This window comes from Salmo salar, chromosome ssa16 (assembly GCF_905237065.1).
Source record: "Salmo salar chromosome ssa16, Ssal_v3.1, whole genome shotgun sequence".
Classification (NCBI taxonomy): Eukaryota; Metazoa; Chordata; class Actinopteri; order Salmoniformes; family Salmonidae; genus Salmo; species Salmo salar.
Window position 1 is genome coordinate 94,840,373 of NC_059457.1, and position 20,203 is coordinate 94,860,575.

Below are 20,203 nucleotides of genomic sequence, written 5' to 3' on the forward strand. Positions count from 1 at the left end.
ATATTTATTTCCCCTCATTAAAATGCAAATCATTTTATAACATTTTGAACATGCGTTTTCTGGATTTTGTTTTTGTTGTTATTCTGTCTCTCACTGTTCAATAAACCTCCCATTAAAATTATAGACTGATCATTTCTTTACCAGTGGGCAAACGTACAAAATCAGCAGGGGATCAAATACTTTTTCCCCTCACTGTACATAAGACCTGCTTAAACCTCAGGGTCATTGACCATCGCTGTTACCAGAAACAGGCTTCAGTCTCAATGACTGTTTCTGCTTGTGCACCCACCCACTTGTGTTAATGTTTGTGTGATTGTCTCCATGACTAAACCAAACCATATTAACAACTCTACACTGAACATGTCAATATGTCCTGTATCCCAGATAGTATCTGACTGTACCCCAGTATCTCTGAAGAACCAGCTAAATGTATTCCCCCTCCAGATGGTATCTGCTGTACCCCAGTATCCTCTGTGGAACCAGCTAAACTGTATTTCCCCTCTCCAGATATCAATGAGTGTTTGCTGTACCCCAGTATCTGTGAAGAACCAGCTAAATGTGTCAACAACCCTGGCATGTATGAGTCTGCGAGTGTCCCCGGGCTTCAATTACAACTTCACCTTACGTCCTGCTTGGGTGAGATGCCACTCCACTGCACCCACCACGAGAAAGACACTATCACACACATGGAACATTTTATTTTATTTAACCCTTTTTGTCACGGTTGCAACGAAAGGAGGAGCGGACCAAAGTGCAGTGTGTGTGTTGTTCTCACACTGTTTTATTTATACTGTGAAACTAGAATAACAAACAAACTAACAAAAACCGTGACGTGGAGGTGAAACATACAACTAACTCAAAAAACAATCACCCACAAAACCCAGGTGGGGTGAAAAAAACCTTACCAAATCTGATCTCCAATTTCTAGAGACAACGAGGACAAGCTGCCTCTAATTGGAGATCATCCCAAACAAAACCCCCCCAACATAGAAATACAACATTTTTTTACCTAAACATAGAAATAGAAAACATAGAAACAAAAAACCTGTCACTCCCTGACCTACTCTACCATAGAAAATAACATCTTTCTATGGTCAAGACGTGATACCTATTTAACTAGGCAAGTCAGTTAAGAACAAATCCTTACTTTCAATGACGCCTAGGAACAGTGGGGTTTAACTGCCTTGTTCAGGGGCAGAACGACAGATTTTTACCTTGTCAGCTCGGGATTCGATCTAGCAACCTTTCGGGTTAACTAGCCCAACGCTCTAACCACTAGGCTACCTGCTGGTTACCGGCCCAACGCTCTAACCACTAGGCTAACCTGCTGGTTACTGGTCCAACGCCTCCAACCACTAGGCTACCTGCTGGTTACTGGCCCAACGCTCTAACCACTAGGCTACCTGCTAGTTACTGGCCCAACACTCTAACCACTAGGCTTCCTGCTGGTTACTGGCCCAACGCTCTAACCACTAGGCTACCTACTGGTTACTGGCCCAACCCTCTAACCACTAGGCTAACCTGCTGGTTACTGGCCCAACACTCTAACCACTAGGCTAACCTGCCGGGTTACTGGCCCAACGCCTCCAACCACTAGGCTACCTGCTGGTTACTGTTGCCCAACGCTCTAACCACTCGGCTACCTACTGGGTTACTGGCCCAACCCTCTAACCACTAGGCTAACCTGCTGGTTACTGGCCCAACACTCTAACCACTAGGGCTAACCTGCTGGTTACTGGCCCAACGCTCCAACCACTAGGCTACCTGCTGGTTACTGGCCCAACGCGCTAACCACTAGGCTACCTGCTGGGTTACTGGCCAACGCTCTAACCACTAGGCTAACCTGCTGGTTACTGGCCCAACGCTCTAACCACTAGGCCAACCTGCGTTGACTGGCCCAACGCTCTAACCACTAGGCTAACCTGCTGGTTACTGGTCCCAACGCTCCAACCACTAGGCTAACCTGCTGGTTACTGGCCCAACGCTCTAACCACTAGGCTACCTGCTGGTTACTGGCCCAACGCATCTAACCACTAGGCTACCTGCTGGGTAACTGGCCCAACGCTCTAACCACTAGGCTACCTGCTGGTTATTGGCCAACGCTCTAACCACTAGGCTACCTGCTGGTTACTGGCCCAACGCTCTAACCACTAGGCTACCTGCTGGGTTACTGCCAACGCCTAACCACTAGGCTAACCTGCCTCTAACCACTAGGCTACCTGCTGGTTACTGGCCCAACGCTCTAACCACTAGGCTACCTGCTGGTTACTGGCCCAACGCTCAACCACTAGGCTACCTGCTGGTTACTGGCCCAACGCTCTAACCACTAGGCTACCTGCTGGTTACTGGCCCAACGCTCTAACCACTAGGCTACCTGCTGGTTACTGGCCCAACGTTCTAACCACTAGGCTACCTACTGGTTACTGGCCCAACCCTCTAACCACTAGGCTAACCTGCTGGTTACTGGCCCAACACTCTAACCACTAGGCTAACCTGCCGGTTACTGGTCCAACGCTCCAACCACTAGGCTAACCTGCTTGGTTACTGGGCCCAACGCCTAACCACTAGGCTACCTGCTGGTTACTGGCCCAACGCTCTAACCACTAGGCTACCTGCTGGTAACTCGGCCCAACGCTCTAACCACTAGGCTACCTGCTGGTTACTGGCCCAACGCTCTAACCACTAGGCTACCTGCTGGTTGCTGGCCCAACGCTCTAACCACTAGGCTACCTGCTGGTTACTGGCCCAACGCTCTAACCACTAGGCTAACCTGCCTCTAACCACTAGGCTACCTGCTGCGTTACTGCCCAACGCTCTAACCACTAGGCTACCTGCTGGTTACTGGCCCAACGCTCTAACCACTGGCTACCTGCTGGTTACTGGCCCAACGCTCTAACCACTAGGCTACCTGCTGGTTACTGGCCCAACGCTCTAACCATAGGTACCTGGGTTACTGGCCCAACTCTAACCACTTAGGCTACTGGTTACTGGCCCAACTCTAACCACTATACCTGCTGGTTACTGGCCCAACTCCTAACCACTATCCCACCTGCGGTTTACTGCCCAACACTCTAACCACTAGGCTAACCTGCTGGTTACTGGCCCAACGCCCAACCACTAGGCTACCTGCTGGTTACTGGCCCAACGCTCTAACCACTAGGCTAACCTGCCTCTAACCACTAGGCTACCTGCTGGGTTACTGGCCCAACGCTCTAACCACTAGGCTACCTGCTGGTTACTGGCCCAACGCTCTAACCACTAGGCTACCTGCTGGTTACTGGCCCAACGCTCCAACCACTAGGCTACCTGCTGGTTACTGGCCCAACGCTCTAACCACTAGGCTACCTGCTGGTTACTGGCCCAACGCTCTAACCACTAGGCTACCTGCTGGTTACTGGCCCAACGCTCCAACCACTAGGCTACCTGCTGGGTTACTGGCCCAACGCTCTAACCACTAGGCTAACCTGCCGCCTCTAAACATCACAATCTGTCGAAATAAAAAAAAATGTCAGAGACAATTATATTCAAGGACCCTAATGGATCCGTTTGTAAATCAACTGATCTTAACCCTGACCTCTGTACCTCCTGTAATGACCTCTAACCTCGACCCCTCTCCGTCACGCTCGTGGTCGTCCCCCGCAGATGTCGACGAGTGCGAGGTGGGCGTGTGCGAGGGCGTGTGCGTGAACACGATGGGTAGCTACTCCTGCCGCTGCGAAGGTCGTCGGTCTGCGGTTAGCGGAGGATCGACGTTCCTGTGAGGAGGTCCCAGTGTGCGTCCAGCTGTACGACTACAACACGCCGAGATGCTGCACCTGGGAGAACAATTCACCGGAGGACCTGTCATATACCTCCTCTTCAGACTACCGGAGAACACGAGTAAGAGGGTTTAAAACGCACACATATAGGTAGAGACAGACATGCACACACATAACTGCTGTGGAAGTCCTGTTCACTACGCAGCTGTACCCTCTTTAAAATCATCTGGTCTTCAAGGTTCGCTACGGAGTTTGACTTCCGTACGTTTGATCCGGGAAGGGGTGGTTCTGTACGCAGAGTCTTCCCAGGACTCGTGGTTCATGCTGGGGCTGAGAGGAGGACGGATCAAGTCCAGTTCAAGAACCAGCACTCACTCAAGGTCACCAGCGGGGCAAGGTCATCAACGACGGACAGTGGCATGTGGTAAGAGTGGCGTTGTGGATTACATCTACTGTCTCCAGCTGCTTATGTTAGTCGCCTGTCCAACCTGACTGCCTGTCTTTTACCGTCTGTCCAACCTGACTGCCTGTCTTTTACCGTCTGTGTCCAAACCTGACTGCCTGTCTTTTACCGTCTGTCCAACCTGACTGCCTGTCTTTTACCGTCTTGTCCAACCGAACTGCCTGTCTTTTACCGCCTGTCCAACCTGACCGCCTGTCTTTTACCGTCTGTCCAACCTGACTGCCTGTCTTTTACCGTCTGTCCAACCTGACTGCCTGTCTTTTACCGTCTGTCCAACCTGACTGCCTGTCTTTTACCGTCTGTCCAACCTGACTGCCTGTCTTTTACCGTCTGTCCAACCCGACTGCCTGTCTTTTACCGTCTGTCCAACCTGACTGCCTGTCTTTTACCGGTCTGTCCAACCTGACTGCCTGTCTTTTTACCGTCTGTCCAACCGACTGCCTGTCTTTTACCGTCTGTCCAACCTGACTGCCTGTCTTTACCGTCTGTCCAACCTGACTCTTTTTACCGTCTGTCCAACCTGACTGCCTGTTCTTACCGTCTGTCCAACCTGACTGCTTCCTGTCTTTTACCGTCTGTCCAACCTGACTGCCTGTCTTTACCGCTCTGTCCAACCTGACTGCCTGTCTTTTACCGTCTGTCCAACCTGACTGCCTGTCTTTTACCGTCTGTCCAACCTGACTGCCTGTCTTTTACCGTCTGTCCAACCTGACTGCCTGTCTTTACCGGTCTGTCCAACCTGACTGCCTGTCTTTACCGCCTGTCCAACCTGACTGCCTGTCTTTTATCGTCTGTCCAACCTGACTGCCTGTCTTTTACCGTCTGTCCAACCTGACTGCCTGTCTTTTACCGTCTGTCCAACCTGACTGCCCGTCTTTTACTGTCACTAACTAGCTGGTTATATTAGTGTCTGTCCAACCTGACTGCCTGTCTTTTACCGTCTGTCCAACCTGACTGCCTGTCTTTTACCGTCTGTCCAACCTGACTGCCTGTCCTTTACTGTCACTAACTAGCTGGTTATATTAGTCGTCTGTCCAACCTGACTGCCTGTCTTTTTACCGTCTGTCCAACCTGACTGCCTGTCTTTTACCGTCTGTCCAACCTGACTGCCTGTCTTTTACTGTCACTAACTAGCTGGTTATATTAGTCGTCTGTCCAACCTGACTGCCTGTCTTTACCGTCTGTCCAACCTGACTGCCTGTCTTTTACCGTCTGTCCAACCTGACTGCCTGTCTTTTACCGGGTCTGTCCAACCTGACTGCCTGTCTTTTTTGTTGTCGCTCAGATGGGTTTGATCTCAATCCAGTGTTAAGATGTGGTGATGTTACAGTTGTAGTCAGAAGTTTACATCCACTTAGGTTGGAGTCATTAAAACTCGTTTTCAACCACTCCACAAATTTCTTGTTAACAAACTATAGTTTTGGCAAGTCGGTTAGAACGTCTACTTTGTGCATGACACAAGTCATTTTTCCAACAATTGTTTACAGACAGATTATTTCATTTATAATTCACTGTATCACAATTCCAGTGGGTCAGACGTTTCCATACACTAAGTTGACTGTGCCTTTTAAACAGCTTGGAAAATTCCAGAAAATAATGTCATGGCTTTAGAAGCTTTGATAGGCTAATTGACATCATTTGAGTCAATTGGAGGTGTACCTGTGGATGTATTTCAATGCCTACATTCAAACTCAGTGCCTCTTTACTAATAAAATGTGGAACGACACGCTGCACTTTGTTCGGCTTCTCTTACGACCAGCCGTGACAGAATCTCCCACCACCAAAAGACCAAAGTGCAGCGTGTGTGTGTCGTTCTCGTTCCACATTTTTATTTACACTGTGAAACTATGCAATACATAAATAAACTGAATAAGCAAAAACAACAAAACCGTGACGCAGAGATGAAACAAACACTGGACTCAAAGATAATCTAAGACAGGGAATTTTTTACTAGGATTAAATGTCAGGGATTCTGAGAAACTGATTTTAAATGTATTTGGCTAAGGTGTATGTAAACGTCCGACTTCAACTGTATGTACAGCAACGGTCAAAAGTTTGGACACACCGACTCATTCAAGGGTTTTTCTTTATTTTTACTATTTTCTACATTGCAGAATAATAGTGAAGACATCAAAACTATGAAATAACACGTATGGAATTATGTAGTAACCAAAAAAAGTGTTGAACAAATCTAAATATATTTTATATTTGAGATTCTTCAAAGTAGCCACCCTTTGCCTTGATGACAGCTTTGCACACGCTTGGCATTCTCTCAACCAGCTTCACCTGGAATGCTTTTCCAACAGTCTTGAAGGAGTTCCCACATATGCTGAGCACTTGTCCGCTGCTTTTCCTTTCACTCTTCAGTTCAACTCATCTCAAACCATCTCAATTGGGTTGAGGTCGTGGTGATTGTGGAGGCCAGGTCATCTGATGCAGCACTCCATCACTCTCTTCTTGGTGAAATAGCCCTTACACAGCCTGGAGGTGTGTTGGGTCATTGTCCTGTTGGAAAACAAGCACAAACCAGATGGAATGGCGTGTCGCTGCAGAATGCTGTCAGAGCATTCCAGGTGATGCTGGTTGAGAGAATGCCAAGCGTGTGCAAAGCTGTCATCTACGCAAATGGTGGCTACTTGGATGAATCTCAAACATAAAATGTATTTTGATTTGTTTACTCTACAACGTAGGAAATAGTAAAAACAAAGAAAAAACCCTGGACTGAGTAGGTGTGTCCAAACTTTAACTAGTACTCTTATATATGGGGGGTTGGAAATGACATTGATAGAAGCCACAATCATCACAATATACCACAATATATCACAATATATCACAATATATCACAATATACCACAATATATCACAATATACCACAATCTATCACAATATACCACAATATATCACAATCTATCACAATATACCACAATATATCACAATATACCACAATCTATCACAATATACCACAATATATCACAATATATCACAATATATCACAATATACCCAAATATCACAATATACTACAATCTACACAATATACCACAATATATCACAATATACCACAATATATCACAATATTAAAGATGATCTACCCTAAGAAAAATAAAAGTTTATTATTATGATGTAATGTTGTTGTTGTTGTTTGTAATGTTGTTGTGTAATGTTGTTGTTGTTGTTGTGTAATGTTGTTGTTGTTGTTGTGTAATGTTGTTGTTGTTGTTGTGTAATGTTGTTGTTGTTGTTGTGTAATGTTGTTGTTGTTGTTGTGTAATGTTGTTGTTGTTGTTGTGTAATGTTGTTGTTGTTGTTGTTGTGTAAATGTTGTTGTTGTTGTGTAATGTTGTTGTTGTTGTGTAATGTTGATGTTGTTGTGTAATGTTGTTGTTGTTGTGTAATGTTGTTGTTGTTGTTGTGTAATGTTGTTGTTGTTGTGTAATGTTGTTGTTGTGTAATGTTGTTGTTGTTGTTGTTGTTGTTGTGTAAATGTTGTTGTTGTTGTGTAATGTTGTTGTTGTTGTTGTGTAATGTTGTTGTTGTTGTGTAATGTTGTTGTTGTTGTTGTGTAAATGTTCTTGTTGTTGTTGTGTAAATGTTGTTGTTGTGTAATGTTGTTGTTGTTGTTGTTGTGTAATGTTGTTGTTGTTGTGTAATGTTGTTGTTGTTGTTGTGTAATGTTGTTGTGTAATGTTGTTGTTGTTGTTGTTGTGTAATGTTGTTGTTGTTGTTGTTGTTGTGTAAATGTTGTTGTTGTTGTTGTTGTGTAATGTTGTTGTTGTGTAATGTTGTTGTTGTTGTTGTGTAATGTTGTTGTTGTTGTTGTGTAATGTTGTTGTTGTTGTTGTGTAATGTTGTTGTTGTTGTTGTTGTTGTTGTGTAATGTTGTTGTTGTTGTTGTTGTGTAATGTTGTTGTTGTTGTTGTTGTTGTTGTGTAATGTTGTTGTTGTTGTTGTTGTGTAATGTTGTTGTTGTTGTGTAATGTTGTTGTTGTTGTGTAATGTTGTTGTTGTTGTTGTGTAATGTTGTTGTTGTTGTTGTGTAATGTTGTTGTTGTGTAATGTTGTTGTTGTGTAATGTTGTTGTTGTTGTTAATGATGTTGTTGTGTTGTTGTAGATCTCAGTAGATGAACTGGAGTCCAGCATCAGCGTTAAGATCAGTAAGGAAGCGGTGATGAGCATCAACAGCCCCGGGAGCCTCTTTACGTCCGTTAACGGGAAACTGGAGACCAAGGTGTACACCGCAGGGCTGCCCAACCGCACAGACAGCTCATCAAACCGTGAACAGCCCGGCTGCCACAACACCACAACCATAGAACAAACCATATCACAACCATAGAACGACCATAGAACAAAACCATAGAACAACCATATCACAACCATAGAAACGACATAGAACAAACCATAGAACAAAACCATAGAACAACCATAGAACAAAACCATAGAACAACCATACACAACCATAGAACAACCATAGAACGACCATAGAACAACCATAGAACAAAACCATAGAACAACCATATCACAACCATAGAACAAACCACAGAACGACCATAGAACAACCATAGAACAAACCATAGAACAACCATATCACAACCATATCACAACCATAGAACAACCATAGAACAAACCATAGAACAACCATATCACAACCATAGAACAAACCATAGAACAAACCATAGAACGACCATAGAAACGACCAAGAACAACCATAGAACAAACCATAGAACAAACCGCAAAAATAATGATTCCATAACCGAAAACGACCATCGCACAACCACCTGATAACGTTTGACGTAACGACCCCGTTCTAGATCAACCCTCGTCTGGACGAGTCTGCATCCGTGGTGGAACCTGATGAACCAGGGGTCGCCCGGGGTCAAGGAGGTCATTCAGGGGAAGAAGAGCAAACACTGTTTCCTGCACGAAGAGAGGAACCTACTTCACCGGGAGGGACTGGCCCACTTCAACATAGACTACCGTGAGTAGACTGGCCCACTTCAACGTGGACTACCGTGAGTAGACTGGCCCACTTCAACGTGGACTACCGTGAGTAGACTGGCCCACTTCAACGTGGACTACCGTGAGTAGTGAACACTAGACTGGCCCACTTCAACGTAGACTACCGTGAGTAGACTGGCCCACTTCAACGTGGACTACCGTGAGTAGACTGGGCCCACTTCAACGTAGACTACCGTGAGTAGACTGGCCCACTTCAACGTAGACTACCGTGAGTAGTGTACACTAGACTGGCCCACTTCAACGAGACTACCGTGAGTAGTGTACACTAGACTGGCCCACTTCAACGTAGACTACCGTGAGTAGACTGGCCCACTTCAACGTAGACTACCGTGAGTAGACTGGCCCACTTCAACGTAGACTACCGTGAGTAGACTGGCCCACTTCAACGTAGACTACCGTGAGTAGTGTACACTAGACTGGCCCACTTCAACGTAGACTACCGTGAGTAGACTGGCCCACTTCAACGTGGACTACCGTGAGTAGACTGGGCCCACTTCAACGTAGACTACCGTGAGTAGACTGGCCCACTTCAACGTGGACTACCGTGAGTAGACTGGCCCACTTCAACGTGGACTACCGTGAGTAGACTGGCCCACTTCAACGTAGACTACCGTGAGTAGTGTACACTAGACTGGCCCACTTCAACGAGACTACCGTGAGTAGTGTACACCAGACTGGCCCACTTCAACGTAGACTACCGTGAGTAGACTGGCCCACTTCAACGTGGACTACCGTGAGTAGACTGGCCCACTTCAACGTAGACTACCGTGAGTAGACTGGCCCACTTCAACGTAGACTACCGTGAGTAGTGTACACTAGACTGGCCCACTTCAACGTAGACTACCGTGAGTAGACTGGCCCACTTCAACGTGGACTACCGTGAGTAGACTGGCCCACTTCAACGTAGACTACCGTGAGTAGACTGGCCCACTTCAACGTAGACTACCGTGAGTAGTGTACACTAGACTGGCCCACTTCAACGTAGACTACCGTGAGTAGACTGGCCCACTTCAACGTAGACTACCGTGAGTAGACTGGCCCACTTCAACGTGGACTACCGTGAGTAGACTGGCCCACTTCAACGTGGACTACCGTGAGTAGACTGGCCCACTTCAACGTGGACTACCGTGAGTAGTGAACACTAGACTGGCCCACTTCAACGTAGACTACCGTGAGTAGTGTACACTAGACTGGCCCACTTCAACGAGACTACCGTGAGTAGTGTACACTAGACTGGCCCACTTCAACGTAGACTACCGTGAGTAGACTGGCCCACTTCAACGTGGACTACCGTGAGTAGACTGGCCCACTTCAACGTGGACTACCGTGAGTAGACTGGCCCACTTCAACGTAGACTACCGTGAGTAGACTGGCCCACTTCAACGTGGACTACCGTGAGTAGTGAACACTAGACTGGCCCACTTCAACGTAGACTACCGTGAGTAGACTGGCCCACTTCAACGTAGACTACCGTGAGTAGACTGGCCCACTTCAACGAGACTACCGTGAGTAGACTGGCCCACTTCAACGTGGACTACCGTGAGTAGACTGGCCCACTTCAACGTAGACTACCGTGAGTAGACTGGCCCACTTCAACGTAGACTACCGTGAGTAGACTGGCCCACTTCAACGTAGACTACCGTGAGTAGACTGGCCCACTTCAACGTGGACTACCGTGAGTAGACTGGCCCACTTCAACGTGGACTACCGTGAGTAGTGAACACTAGACTGGCCCACTTCAACATAGACTACCGTGAGTAGTGAACACTAGACTGGCCCACTTCAACGTGGACTACCGTGAGTAGACTGGCCCACTTCAATGTAGACTACCGTGAGTAGACTGGCCCACTTCAATGTAGACTACCGTGAGTAGACTGGCCCACTTCAATGTAGACGACCGTGAGTAGACTGGCCCACTTCAACGTAGACGACCGTGAGTAGACTGGCCCACTTCAAAGTGGACTACCGTGAGTAGACTGGCCCACTTCAATGTAGACTACCGTGAGTAGACTGGCCCACTTCAACGTGGACTACCGTGAGTAGACTGGCCCACTTCAATGTAGACTACCGTGAGTAGACTGGCCCACTTCAACGTGGACTACCGTGAGTAGACTCGCTCACTTCAATGTAGACTACCGTGAGTAGACTGGCCCACTTCAACGTGGACTACCGTGAGTAGACTGGCCCACTTCAACGTAGACTACCGTGAGTAGACTGGCCCACTTCAATGTGGACTACCGTGAGTAGACGGGCCCACTTCAACGTGGACTACCGTGAGTAGACTGGCCCACTTCAACGTAGACTACCGTGAGTAGACTGGCCCACTTCAATGTAGACTACCGTGAGTAGACTGGCCCACTTCAACGTGGACTACCGTGAGTAGACTGGCCCACTTCAATGTAGACTACCGTGAGTAGACTGGCCCACTTCAACGTAGACTACCGTGAGTAGACTGGCCCACTTCAACGTAGACTACCGTGAATAGACTGGCCCACTTCAACATAGACTACCGTGAGTAGTGTACACTAGACTGGCCCACTTCAACGTGGACTACCGTGAGTAGACTCGCTCACTTCAATGTAGACTACCGTGAGTAGACTGGCCCACTTCAACGTGGACTACCGTGAGTAGACTGGCCCACTTCAACGTAGACTACCGTGAGAAGACTGGCCCACTTCAATGTGGACTACCGTGAGTAGACGGGCCCACTTCAACGTGGACTACCGTGAGTAGACTGGCCCACTTCAACGTAGACTACCGTGAGTAGACTGGCCCACTTCAACGTAGACTACCGTGAGTAGACTGGCCCACTTCAACGTGGACTACCGTGAGTAGACTGGCCCACTTCAATGTAGACTACCGTGAGTAGACTGGCCCACTTCAACGAACTACCGTGACTAGACTGGCCCACTTCAACGTAGACTACCGTGAATAGACTGGCCCACTTCAACATAGACTACCGTGAGTAGTGTACACTAGACTGGCCCACTTCAACGTAGACTACCGTGAGTAGTGTACACTAGACTGGCCCACTTCAACATAGACTACCGTGAGTAGTGAACACTAGACTTGCCCACTTCAACATAGACTACCGTGAGTAGTGTACACTAGACTGGCCCACTTCAACGTAGACTACCGTGAGTAGTGTACACTAGACTGGCCCACTTCAACGTAGACTACCGTGAGTAGTGTACACTAGACTGGCCCACTTCAACGTAGACTACCGTGAGTAGTGTACACTAGACTGGCCCACTTCAACGTAGACTACCGTGAGTAGTGTACACTAGACTGGCCCACTTCAACGTAGACTACCGTGAGTAGTGTACACTAGACTGGCCCACTTCAACGTAGACTACCGTGAGTAGTGTACACTAGACTGGCCCACTTCAACATAGACTACCGTGAGTAGTGAACACTAGACTGGCCCACTTCAACATAGACTACCGTGAGTAGTGTACACTAGACTGGCCCACTTCAACATAGACTACCGTGAGTAGTGTACACTAGACTGGCCCACTTCAACATAGACTACGGTGAGTAGTGTACACTAGACTGGCCCACTTCAACATAGACTACCGTGAGTAGTGTACACTAGACTGGCCCACTTCAACGTAGACTACCGTGAGTAGTGTACACTAGACTGGCCCACTTCAACATAGACTACCGTGAGTAGTGTACACTAGACTGGCCCACTTCAACGTAGACTACCGTGAGTAGTGTACACTAGACTGGCCCACTTCAACATAGACTACCGTGAGTAGTGAACACTAGACTGGCCCACTTCAACGTAGACTACCGTGAGTAGTGTACACTGGACTGGCCCACTTCAACGTAGACTACCGTGAGTAGTGTACACTAGACTGGCCCACTTCAACGTAGACTACCGTGAGTAGTGTACACTAGACTGGCCCACTTCAACATAGACTACGGTGAGTAGTGTACACTAGACTGGCCCACTTCAACGTAGACTACCGTGAGTAGTGTACACTAGACTGGCCCACTTCAACACAGACTACCGTGAGTAGTGTACACTAGACTGGCCCACTTCAACGTAGACTACCGTGAGTAGTGTACACTAGACTGGCCCACTTCAACGTAGACTACCGTGAGTAGTGTACACTAGACTGGCCCACTTCAACGTAGACTACGGTGAGTAGTGTACACTAGATTGGCCCACTTCAACGTAGACTACCGTGAGTAGTGTACACTAGACTGGCCCACTTCAACGTAGACTACCGTGAGTAGTGTACACTAGACTGGCCCACTTCAACGTAGACTACGGTGAGTAGTGTACACTAGACTGGCCCACTTCAACGTAGACTACCGTGAGTAGTGTACACTCGACTGGCCCACTGCAATGTAGTGTACACTAGACTGGCCCACTTCAACGTAGACTACCGTGAGTAGTGTACACTAGACTGGCTCACTTCAACGTGACTACCGTGAGTAGTGTACACTAGACTGGCCCACTGCAACGTAGTGTACACTAGACTGGCCCACTTCAACGTAGACTACCGTGAGTAGTGTACACTAGACTGGCTCACTTCAACGTGACTGCCGTGAGTAGACTGGCCCACTTCAATGTAGACTACCGTGAGTAGACTGGCCCACTTCAATGTAGACTACCGTGAGTAGACTGGCCCACTTCAATGTAGACGACCGTGAGTAGACTGGCCCACTTCAACGTAGACGACCGTGAGTAGACTGGCCCACTTCAACGTGGACTACCGTGAGTAGACTGGCCCACTTCAATGTAGACTACCGTGAGTAGACTGGCCCACTTCAACGTGGACTACCGTGAGTAGACTGGCCCACTTCAATGTAGACTACCGTGAGTAGACTGGCCCACTTCAACGTGGACTACCGTGAGTAGACTCCGCTCACTTCAATGTAGACTACCGTGAGTAGACTGGCCCACTTCAACGTGGACTACCGTGAGTAGACTGGCCCACTTCAACGTAGACTACCGTGAGTAGACTGGCCCACTTCAATGTGGACTACCGTGAGTAGACGGGCCCACTTCAACGTGGGACTACCGTGAGTAGACTGGCCCACTTCAACGTAGACTACCGTGAGTAGACTGGCCCACTTCAATGTAGACTACCGTGAGTAGACTGGCCCACTTCAACGTGGACTACCGTGAGTAGACTGGCCCACTTCAATGTAGACTACCGTGAGTAGACTGGCCCACTTCAACGTAGACTACCGTGAGTAGACTGGCCCACTTCAACGTAGACTACCGTGAATAGACTGGCCCACTTCAACATAGACTACCGTGAGTAGTGTACACTAGACTGGCCCACTTCAACGTGGACTACCGTGAGTAGACTCGCTCACTTCAATGTAGACTACCGTGAGTAGACTGGCCCACTTCAACGTGGACTACCGTGAGTAGACTGGCCCACTTCAACGTAGACTACCGTGAGTAGACTGGCCCACTTCAATGTGGACTACCGTGAGTAGACGGGGCCCACTTCAACGTGGGACTACCGTGAGTAGACTGGCCCACTTCAACGTAGACTACCGTGAGTAGACTGGCCCACTTCAACGTAGACTACCGTGAGTAGACTGGCCCACTTCAACGTGGACTACCGTGAGTAGACTGGCCCACTTCAATGTAGACTACCGTGAGTAGACTGGCCCACTTCAACGTAGACTACCGTGAGTAGACTGGCCCACTTCAACGTAGACTACCGTGAATAGACTGGCCCACTTCAACATAGACTACCGTGAGTAGTGTACACTAGACTGGCCCACTTCAACGTAGACTACCGTGAGTAGTGTACACTAGACTGGCCCACTTCAACATAGACTACCGTGAGTAGTGAACACTAGACTTGCCCACTTCAACATAGACTACCGTGAGTAGTGTACACTAGACTGGCCCACTTCAACATAGACTACCGTGAGTAGTGTACACTAGACTGGCCCACTTCAACGTAGACTACCGTGAGTAGTGTACACTAGACCGGCCCACTTCAACGTAGACTACCGTGAGTAGTGTACACTAGACTGGCCCACTTCAACGTAGACTACCGTGAGTGGTGTACACTAGACTGGCCCACTTCAACGTAGACTACCGTGAGTAGTGTACACTAGACTGGCCCACTTCAACATAGACTACCGTGAGTAGTGTACACTAGACTGGCCCACTTCAACGTAGACTACCGTGAGTAGTGTACACTAGACTGGCCCACTTCAACGTAGACTACCGTGAGTAGTGTACACTAGACTGGCCCACTTCAACGTAGACTACCGTGAGTAGTGTACACTAGACTGGCCCACTTCAACATAGACTACCGTGAGTAGTGAACACTAGACTGGCCCACTTCAACATAGACTACCGTGAGTAGTGTACACTAGACTGGCCCACTTCAACATAGACTACCGTGAGTAGTGTACACTAGACTGGCCCACTTCAACATAGACTACGGTGAGTAGTGTACACTAGACTGGCCCACTTCAACATAGACTACCGTGAGTAGTGTACACTAGACTGGCCCACTTCAACATAGACTACCGTGAGTGTGTACACTAGACTGGCCCACTTCAATGTAGACTACCGTGAGTAGTGTACACTAGACTGGCCCACTTCAACATAGACTACCGTGAGTAGTGAACACTAGACTGGCCCACTTCAACGTAGACTACCGTGAGTAGTGTACACTGGACTGGCCCACTTCAACGTAGACTACCGTGAGTAGTGTACACTAGACTGGCCCACTTCAACGTAGACTACCGTGAGTAGTGTACACTAGACTGGCCCACTTCAACATAGACTACGGTGAGTAGTGTACACTAGACTGGGCCCACTTCAACGTAGACTACCGTGAGTAGTGTACACTAGACTGGCCCACTTCAACATAGACTACCGTGAGTAGTGTACACTAGACTGGCCCACTTCAACGTAGACTACCGTGAGTAGTGTACACTAGACTGGCCCACTTCAACGTAGACTACCGTGAGTAGTGTACACTAGACTGACCCACTTCAACGTAGACTACGGTGAGTAGTGTACACTAGACTGGCCCACTTCAACGTAGACTACCGTGAGTAGTGTACACTAGACTGGCCCACTTCAACGTAGACTACCGTGAGTAGTGTACACTAGACTGGCCCACTTCAACGTGACTACGGTGAGTAGTGTACACTAGACTGGCCCACTTCAACGTAGACTACCGTGAGTAGTGTACACTCGACTGGCCCACTGCAATGTAGTGTACACTAGACTGGCCCACTTCAACGTAGACTACCGTGAGTAGTGTACACTAGACTGGCTCACTTCAACGTAGACTACCGTGAGTAGTGTACACTAGACTGGCCCACTGCAAACGTAGTGTACACTAGACTGGCCCACTTCAACGTAGACTACCGTGAGTAGTGTACACTAGACTGGCTCACTTCAACGTAGACTACCGTGAGTAGTGTACACTAGACTGGCCCACTTCAACGTAGACTACCGTGAGTAGTGTACACTAGACTGGCCCACTTCAACATAGACTACAGTGAGTAGTGTACACTAGACTGGCCCACTGCAACATAGACTACAGTGAGTAGTGTACACTAGACTGGCCCACTTCAACATAGACTACAGTGAGTAGTGTACACTAGACTGGCCCACTGCAACGTAGTGTACACTAGACTGGCCCACTTCAACGTAGACTACCGTGAAGTGTACACCAGACTGGCCCACTGCAACGTAGTGTACACTAGACTGGCCCACTTCAACATAGACTACCGTGAGTAGTGTACACTAGACTGGCCCACTTCAACATAGACTACCGTGAGTAGTGTACACTAGACTGGTCCACTTCAACGTAGTGTACACTAGACTGGCCCACTTCAACACAGACTATGGTGAGTAGTGTACACTAGACTGGCCCACTTCAACGAGGACTACCGTGAGTAGTGTACACTAGACTGGCTCACTTCAACGTAGACTACAGTGAGTAGTGTACACTAGACTATATTCTACTACTACAGTGGACTATATATATTCTACTACTACAGTGGACTATATATATTCTACTACTACAGTGGACTATATATATTCTACTACTACAGTGGACTATATATATTCTACTACTACAGTGGACTATATATATCTACTACTACAGTGGACTCTATATATTCTAGTACTACAGTGGACTATATATATATATTCTAGTACTACAGTGGACTATATATATATTCTACTACTACAGTGGACTATATATATTCTACTGTAGTGGACTATATATATTCTATTGTAGTGGACTATATATATTCTACTACTACAGTGGACTATATATATATTCTACTACTACAGTGGACTATATATATATTCTACTACTACAGTGGACTATATATATATTCTACTACTACAGTGGACTATATATATTCTACTACTACAGTGGACTATATATATTCTACTACTACAGTGGACTATATATATTCTACTACTACAGTGGACTATATATATTCTACTACAGTGGACTATATATATATTCTACTACAGTGGACTATATATATTCTACTAAGGTGGACTATATATATTCTACTACTACAGTGGACTATATATATTCTACTACTACAGTGGACTATATATATATTCTACTACTACAGTGGACTATATATATTCTACTACTACAGTGGACTATATATATTCTACTACTACAGTGGACTATATATATTCTACTACTACAGTGGACTATATATATTCTACTACTACAGTGGACTATATATATTCTACTACAGTGGACTATATATATTCTACTACAGTGGACTATATATATTCTACTACAGTGGACTATATATATTCTACTACTACAGTGGACTATATATATTCTACTACTACAGTGGACTATATATATTCTACTACTACAGTGGACTATATATATTCTACTACTACAGTGGACTATATATATTCTACTACTACAGTGGACTCTATATATTCTAGTACTACAGTGGACTATATATATATTCTAGTACTACAGTGGACTATATATATATTCTACTACTACAGTGGACTATATATTCTACTGTAGTGGACTATATATATTCTATTGTAGTGGACTATATATATTCTACTACTACAGTGGACTATATATATATTCTACTACTACAGTGGACTATATATATATTCTACTACTACAGTGGACTATATATATTCTACTACTACAGTGGACTATATATATTCTACTACTACAGTGGACTATATATATTCTACTACTACAGTGGACTATATATATTCTACTACTACAGTGGACTATATATATTCTACTACAGTGGACTATATATATATTCTACTACAGTGGACTATATATATTCTACTAAGGTGGACTATATATATTCTACTACTACAGTGGACTATATATATTCTACTACTACAGTGGACTATATATATATTCTACTACTACAGTGGACTATATATATTCTACTACTACAGTGGACTATATATATTCTACTACTACAGTGGACTATATATATTCTACTACTACAGTGGACTATATATATTCTACTACTACAGTGGACTATATATATTCTACTACAGTGGACTATATATATTCTACTACAGTGGACTATATATATTCTACTACAGTGGACTATATATATTCTACTACAGTGGACTATATATATTCTACTACTACAGTTGACTATATATATTCTACTACTACAGTGGACTATATATATATTCTACTACAGTGGACTATATATATTCTACTACTACAGTGGTCTATATATATTCTACTACTACAGTGGACTATATATATATTCTACTACTACAGTGGACTATATATATTCTACTACTACAGTGGACTATATATATTCTACTACTACAGTGGACTATATATATTCTACTACTACAGTGGACTATATATATTCTACTACTACAGTGGACTATATATATTCTACTACTACAGTGGACTATATGTATTCTACTACTACAGTGGACTATATATATTCTACTCCTCAGTGGACTATATGTATTCTACTACTACAGTGGACTATATATATTCTACTACTACAGTGGACTATATATATTCTACTACTACAGTGGACTATATATATTCTACTACTACAATGGACTATATATATTCTACTACTACAGTGGACTATATATATATTCTACTACTACAGTGGACTATATATATTCTACTACTACAGTGGACTATATATATTCTACTACTACAGTGGACTATATATATATATATATTCTACTACAGTGGACTATATATATATTCTACTACAGTGGACTATATATATTCTACTAAGGTGGACTATATATATTCTACTACTACAGTGGACTATATATATTCTACTACTACAGTGGACTATATATATATTCTACTACTACAGTGGACTATATATATATTCTACTACTACAGTGGACTATATATATTCTACTACTACAGTGGACTATATATATATTCTACTACTACAGTGGACTATATATATTCTACTACTACAGTGGACTATATATATTCTACTACTACAGTGGACTATATACATTCTACTACAGTGGACTATATATATTCTACTACAGTGGACTATATATATTCTACTACAGTGGACTATATATATTCTACTACAGTGGACTATATATATTCTACTACTACAGTGGACTATATATATTCTACTACTACAGTGGACTATATATATATTCTACTACAGTGGACTATATATATTCTACTACTACAGTGGACTATATATATTCTACTACTACAGTGGACTATATATATATTCTACTACAGTGGACTATATATATTCTACTACTACAGTGGACTATATATATTCTACTACTACAGTGGACTATATATATTCTACTACTACAGTGGACTATATATATTCTACTACTACAGTGGACTATATATATTCTACTACAGTGGACTATATATATATTCTACTACAGTGGACTATATATATTCTACTACTACAGTGGACTATATATATTCTACTACTACAGTGGACTATATGTATTCTACTAC

The 20,203-nt window shown here is 45.3% G+C and overlaps 1 pseudogene; it reads left to right on the forward strand.

The window, feature by feature from the left end:
* The window catches only part of LOC123727738 (vitamin K-dependent protein S-like), a 32,805-nt pseudogene that overhangs the window by 7,675 nt on the left and 4,927 nt on the right, over positions 1-20,203 (forward strand).